At 48.6% G+C, this 7,100-nt stretch overlaps 1 pseudogene across 1 annotated transcript; it reads right to left on the reverse strand.

Annotated features, from left to right (window-relative positions):
• Positions 1-4,709: 4,709 nt before the first annotated feature.
• On the reverse strand, positions 4,710-6,055 carry LOC311117817 (transmembrane protein 267-like; annotated as a pseudogene). Its single transcript has 2 exons — positions 5,697-6,055; positions 4,710-5,044 (listed from the first exon to the last, which is right to left on the reverse strand). The product of its transcript is annotated as a transmembrane protein 267-like (transcript).
• Between the last annotated feature and the right edge of the window lie 1,045 nt (positions 6,056-7,100).

The raw sequence follows: 7,100 nt of genomic DNA on the forward strand, positions 1-7,100 counted from the left end.
CCAGTGGTCCACAGAGACACATTACCTAACACCCCCAGTGGTTCACAGAGACACATTACCTAACACCCCCAGTGGTCCACAGAGACACATTACCTAACACCCCCAGTGGTCCACAGAGACACATTACCTAACACCCCCAGTGGTCCACAGAGACACATTACCTAACACCCCCAGTGGTCCACAGAGACACATTACCTAACACCCCCAGTGGTCCACAGAGACACATTACTTAACACCCCCAGTGGTCCAGGGCATTTTTAATCCAGTCTCTTTACAACAAGATAGCAATATGAAAATAAATGATTTAAAACACAACAGTTACAAATTCAAAAAATAATATTTTAACAAATCTAATGCTAAAATAAATATTGCATTACTACACTTTGTAAATAATTTCAGTTGATGCAGAATGACAATGGACATCGTAAATGTTTTACCACTGAGCTCTCCTCCAAGACAAATTCCAATGTACAGTGTGTGTAGGCCTGCTTGTCCTTACAAATGGAAAATACATTCAACCTGCTTGTCCTTACAAATGGCAAATACATTCAACCTGCTTGTCCTTACAAATGGCAAATATATTCAACCTGCTTGTACTTACAAATGGAAAATAAATTCAACTTGACTCATTGATGCCCCCTGCAGGTCAGTGCTGCATCACTTCTCTCGCTCATCAACACCAGATTATGTGAAAGACAGAAACTACAGAATTTAAATATCATGATCACAAACTATGAACCTATTAAAGGAATGTTTAAAAAATGTTGCTCTAAATGTAATCTTCCCTGGACTATATGGATAAAAAAAGATCTTAACACAACAATAGCCTAACAGGCCCCTTCGTACACCTGGGCTTCCCCACACCTCAGCCTGGCCCCCTCGTACACCTGGGCTTCCCCACACCTCAGCCTGGCCCCCTCGTACACCTGGGCTTCCCCACACCTCAGCCTGGCCCCCTCGTACACCTGGGCTTCCCCACACCTCAGCCTGGCCCCCTCGTACACCTGGGCTTCCCCACACCTCAGCCTGGCCCCCTCGTACACCTGGGCTTCCCCACACCTCAGCCTGGCCCCCTCGTACACCTGGGCTTCCCCACACCTCAGCCTGGCCCCCTCGTACACCTGGGCTTCCCCACACCTCAGCCTGGCCCCCTCGTACACCTGGGCTTCCCCACACCTCAGCCTGGCCCCCTCGTACACCTGGGCTTCCCCACACCTCAGCCTGGCCCCCTCGTACACCTGGGCTTCCCCACACCTCAGCCTGGCCCCCTCGTACACCTGGGCTTCCCCACACCTCAGCCTGGCCCCCTCGTACACCTGGGCTTCCCCACACCTCAGCCTGGCCCCCTCGTACACCTGGGCTTCCCCACACCTCAGCCTGGCCCCCTCGTACACCTGGGCTTCCCCACACCTCAGCCTGGCCCCCTCGTACACCTGGGCTTCCCCACACCTCAGCCTGGCCCCCTCGTACACCTGGGCTTCCCCACACCTCAGCCTGGCCCCCTCGTACACCTGGGCTTCCCCACACCTCAGCCTGGCCCCCTCGTACACCTGGGCTTCCCCACACCTCAGCCTGGCCCCCTCGTACACCTGGGCTTCCCCACACCTCAGCCTGGCCCCCTCGTACACCTGGGCTTCCCCACACCTCAGCCTGGCCCCCTCGTACACCTGGGCTTCCCCACACCTCAGCCTTTCAGAAAAACATATCGTGTTAATACATCATGGCCTAACGTGCACTGCATCATCACATAATATCAGACAGCAACAGGAGAATCCACCAATAAGAAACACATCGAAGAATGTACTGCTCTGTTCCCTAAGACCTTCAGTTACATACAGAATGTACTGCTCTGTTCCCTAAGACCTTCAGCTACATACAGAATGTACTGCTCTGTTCCCTAATACTTTCAGCTACATACAGAATGTACTGCTCTGTTCCCTAATACTTTCAGCTACATACAGAATGTACTGCTCTGTTCCCTAATACTTTCAGCTACATACAGAATGTACTGCTCTGTTCCCTAATACTTTCAGCTACATACAGAATGTACTGCTCTGTTCCCTAAGACCTTCAGCTTCATTCAGAATGTACTGCTCTGTTCCCTAAGACCTTCAGCTACATACAGAATGTACTGCTCTGTTCCCTAAGACCTTCAGCTTCATACAGAATGTACTGCTCTGTTCCCTAAGACCTTCAGCTACATACAGAATGTACTGCTCTGTTCCCTAAGACCTTCAGCTTCATTCAGAATGTACTGCTCTGTTCCCTAAGACCTTCAGCTTCATACATAATGTACTGTACTGCAGGTTGAATGTATTTGCCATTTGTAAGTACAAGCAGGTTGAATGTATTTGCCATTTGTAAGTACAAGCAGGTTGAATGTATTTGCCATTTGTAAGTACAAGCAGGTTGAATGTATTTGCCATTTGTAAGTACAAGCAGGTTGAATGTATTTGCCATTTGTAAGTACAAGCAGGTTGAAAGCACACATTATTTTATGTGTGGTTTTTAAAAGCATTGGATTGGTGCAAGCATTGCTGGATGGATTTTCCACCATATCATCACACCAATCCCTTCCTTTTAAATCCATGTCAGCCTTCAGGAGAAGGGGTAGGCAATCAGAACGTAGCCGTTTCCTTTCAGTTGATCTGTCAGCAAGGTCCCATCCATATACAGAAACATTACAGCTCACCCTGATCATCATCCAGCAAACACTTCAACACACACTACAGTACTGTACTGACAGTCACACAGGACACAGACTGACACACGACAGTACTGTACTGACAGTCACACAGGACACAGACTGACACACTACAGGACTGTACTGACAGTCACACAGGACACAGACTGACACACTACAGGACTGTACTGACAGTCACACAGGACACAGACTGACACACTACAGGACTGTACTGACAGTCACACAGGACACAGACTGACACACTACAGGACTGTACTGACAGTCACACAGGACACAGACTGACACACTACAGGACTGTACTGACAGTCACACAGGACACAGACTGACACACTACAGGACTGTACTGACAGTCACACAGGACACAGACTGACACACTACAGGACTGTACTGACAGTGATCACTCCCATGGTGTGAAGGAGATGAGTGAGGCTGAGGCATTGTGGGATGGAAAAGTCTAAAGGGATCCTTGGGAAGTCCAGACTCTGACGTCACCCCATTGAAGTTGAAATGTAAAACAGGTTAGGTTATGGTTATGGTTAGGGTAAGGGGTTATGGTTAGGGTTAGGAGTTATGGTTAGGTTAAGGTTAGGTTATGGTTAGGGTAAGGAGTTATGGTTAGGGTTAGGAGTTATGGTTAGGTTAGGTTAGGTTATGGTTATGGTTAGGGTAAGGAGTTATGGTTAGGTTAAGGTTAGGTTATGGTTAGGGTAAGGAGTTATGGTTAGGGTTACGAGTTATGGTTAGGGTTAGGAGTTATGGTTAGGGTTAGGAGTTATGGTTATGGTTAGGTTATGGTTAGGGTAAGGAGTTATGGTTAGGTTAAGGTTAGGTTATGGTTAGGTTAAGGTTAGGTTATGGTTAGGGTAAGGAGTTATGGTTAGGTTAAGGTTAGGTTATGGTTAGGGTAAGGAGTTATGGTTAGGGTTACGAGTTATGGTTAGGGTTACGAGTTATGGTTAGGGTTAGGAGTTATGGTTATGGTTAGGTTATGGTTAGGGTAAGGAGTTATGGTTAGGTTAAGGTTAGGTTATGGTTAGGGTAAGGAGTTATGGTTAGGGTAAGGGGTTATGGTTAGGGTTAGGAGTTATGGTTAGGGTTAGGAGTTATGGTTATGGTTAGGTTATGGTTAGGGTAAGGAGTTATGGTTAGGTTAAGGTTAGGTTATGGTTAGGGTAAGGGGTTATGGTTAAGGTTTAGTGTAGGGACGTCCCAAGGATTCTGGATAGCACTAAGCGTTGTGGGATTGTCAACGTCCCAAATGACACCCTATTCCTTACATAGTGAAGTCTATGGGTCCCAAATGACACCCTATTCCCTACATAGTGAAGTCTATGGGTCCCAAATGACACCCTATTCCCTACATAGTGAAGTCTATGGGTCCCAAATGACACCCTATTCCCTACATAGTGAAGTCTATGGGTCCTTAATGACAACCAGAACCAGCTCTAATTACCAAGTACATTTACACACACCAGGAACCTGATCTGGTGACGTGGCGCTGATGTTGTCTCACAAACAGAATATCCTGGTCTAAAGTAGTGCACTACAAAGGGAATAGGGTACTATTAAGGACTCATCAATAGCACAGGAGGTAGGTGGCACCTTCATTCGGGAGGATGGGCTCGTGGTAATGGCTGGAGCGTTATCAGTGGAATGGTATCATTCGGGAGGATGGGCTCGTGGTAATGGCTGGAGCGTTATCAGTGGAATGGTATCATTCGGGAGGATGGGCTCGTGATAATGGCTGGAGCGTTATCAGTGGAATGGTATCATTCGGGAGGATGGGCTCGTGGTAATGGCTGGAGCGTTATCAGTGGAATGGTATCATTCGGGAGGATGGGCTCGTGATAATGGCTGGAGCGTTTTCAGTGGAATGGTATCAAACACATCCAACATGGTTTCCATGTGTTTGATACCATTCCATTCACTCCGTTCCAGCCATTATTACGAGCCGTCCTCCTCTCAGCAGCCTGCACTGCTCAACAGTGTTGGCACTTCCTGTCCCTCAGACGTCGATGGCGATGCCGTGCTTGGTGGACATCATGTCTTCTAGTTCCTGTCAGGTACATGAGCACAGAGCACAGGTGTGGCAGGGTGGCTGTGATGATCACATACAGCCAATAGGAGATGGGGGCCGTGTTGCCGAACGGACACACCCACAGGCCACGGCGGACCCCGTCTCTGATGTGGTGTGAGGCCAGGGAGATAAAGAGCAGCCAGGGTAGAGAGCACCATGAGTCCTTTAGCCTGCCCAGCCACAGCACCCGCCTCAGAGAGAGGCAGAGGACAGGGACTAGAGAGGAGCAGTGGAGGGGAGGGGGGGGGCAGGCTGGAGGCTGCCTGGAGGAGGAGGAGGAGGAGGAGATGGAGGAGCAGGAGGAGATGGAGGAGGAGGAGGAGCGGGAGGAGGAGGAGGAGGAGATGGAGGAGGAGCAGGAGGAAGAGGAGGGGCAGGAGGAGATGGAGGAGGAGGAGATGGAGGAGGAGGAGATGGAGGAGGAGGAGGAGATGGAGGAGGAGATGGAGGAGGAGGAGGGGCAGGAGGAGAAGGAGGATGAGGAGGAGGAGGAGGGGGAGGGGGAGGAGGAGAGGAAACAGATTAGACAATAGACGTGCCAATAGCAGAAAATATAAAAGGTTGTTGATTGAAGATCTCAGATATGAAACTTGTCTGTCTGTCTATGATAAAAGGCTATTGATGGAAGATATCAGAGACATTACACTTGTTTGTCTGTGATGAAAGGTTCTTGATTGCAGATATCAGAGACATGAAACTTGTCTGTCTATAATAAAAGGCTATTGATGGAAGCTCTGTAGCTCAGCTGGTAGAGCACGGCGCTTGTAACGCCAGGGTAGTGGGTTCAATCCCCGGGACCACCCATACACAAAAATGTATGCACGCATGACTGTAAGTCGCTTTGGATAAAAGCGTCTGCTAAATGGCTTATTATTATTATTTATTATTATCTATGCTTCATTAACACTTCCTTACTTTGAGAGACAGAAAGCCAGCCATATAGAAGTGGTCCAGCTCCAGAAGAGAGGCCAGTATCCCTGCTAATATTATTTAATAGAAGTCACTCTTCTTCCTGAGGCCTGTAACTATAGTCCAGGACCAGAGGCCTATCAGACCATGGACGGTGTTGTCGAGCGCTGCTGTTGGAGCAGGGTCAGCTGCATGACGTGGTCAGCCAGCACACAGAAGGCCCCCAGGGAGGCAGAGGAGAAGGTCTGGAGCAGGGCCCGGGCTCTCTCTGTCTCCACAGCCAGGCTCAGGAGCATGGAGCCGCCCGTACCCCCAGCACCCCCTGCAGAGGAGGACAAGTCCAGCTTGGAGTGAAACCCACGCATGGCACTGCTGCTGCTGGGTCCTCTTCCATAGGAGGTCAGCAACACCCACAGAATGATAATGTAAACATCATACAGAAGACTGATGGAAGAAGGACCCGAGCTAGACTGGAAAGTACATCGATGAGGACTTCGGCATGAAGTCACTTAGTCTTTTCCCTTTGCTTCCTTTTGATTACCAAGACAACTGCTCCTTTAAGAAGTCACTGTGGATCATGGACCTGCCAACTGGAGCTGTAGAGATCTGATCATAATCATAATCATAATAACCAGGGTTCTGTTCATTAGTGTACACCATGGGAAAACGTTTAGAAACAGAGTTCAGTCCCTCCCTTTCAGTCCGTTTTCTTTCGTTTGGAGCCTAGTGAATACAACCCAAGCAGACAGACAGGGCTGTCGACAGAGAAGCAGACAGACTGGGCTGTCGACAGAGAAGCAGACAGACAGGGCTGTCGACAGAGAAGCAGACAGACAGGGCTGTTCACAGAGAAGCAGACAGACAGGGCTGTCGACAGAGAAGCAGACAGACTGGGCTGTCGACAGAGAAGCAGACAGACAGGGCTGTTCACAGAGAAGCAGACAGACAGGGCTGTTCACAGAGAAGCAGACAGACTGGGCTGTTCACAGAGAAGCAGACAGACTGGGCTGTTCACAGAGAAGCAGACAGACAGGGCTGTTCACAGAGAAGCAGACAGACAGGGCTGTTCACAGAGAAGCAGACAGACAGGGCTGTTCACAGAGAAGCAGACAGACAGGGCTGTTCACAGAGAAGCAGACAGACAGGGCTGTTCACAGAGAAGCAGACAGACAGGGCTGTTCACAGAGTGGTAAATTCAATCACTTTTGGACGTCATCCCTTTTGATTAAAACAAAACTTTCCACACGTTTGCCCATAAAATAAATGGTCAGCAAGTGAGGTACTCAAAGTTGACCCATTTTGCATACCCCACCATACCATGAGACATCCAAACGGTTGAGATTGATATAATTTAAAATCTTACAAATAGGGTTGTCAAACAATGTTATAATTTCTATAATTTTTATTTTT

This window comes from Coregonus lavaretus (genome assembly GCF_964263955.1).
Source record: "Coregonus lavaretus genome assembly, contig: HAP1_SCAFFOLD_204, whole genome shotgun sequence".
Lineage (NCBI taxonomy): Eukaryota > Metazoa > Chordata > Actinopteri > Salmoniformes > Salmonidae > Coregonus > Coregonus lavaretus.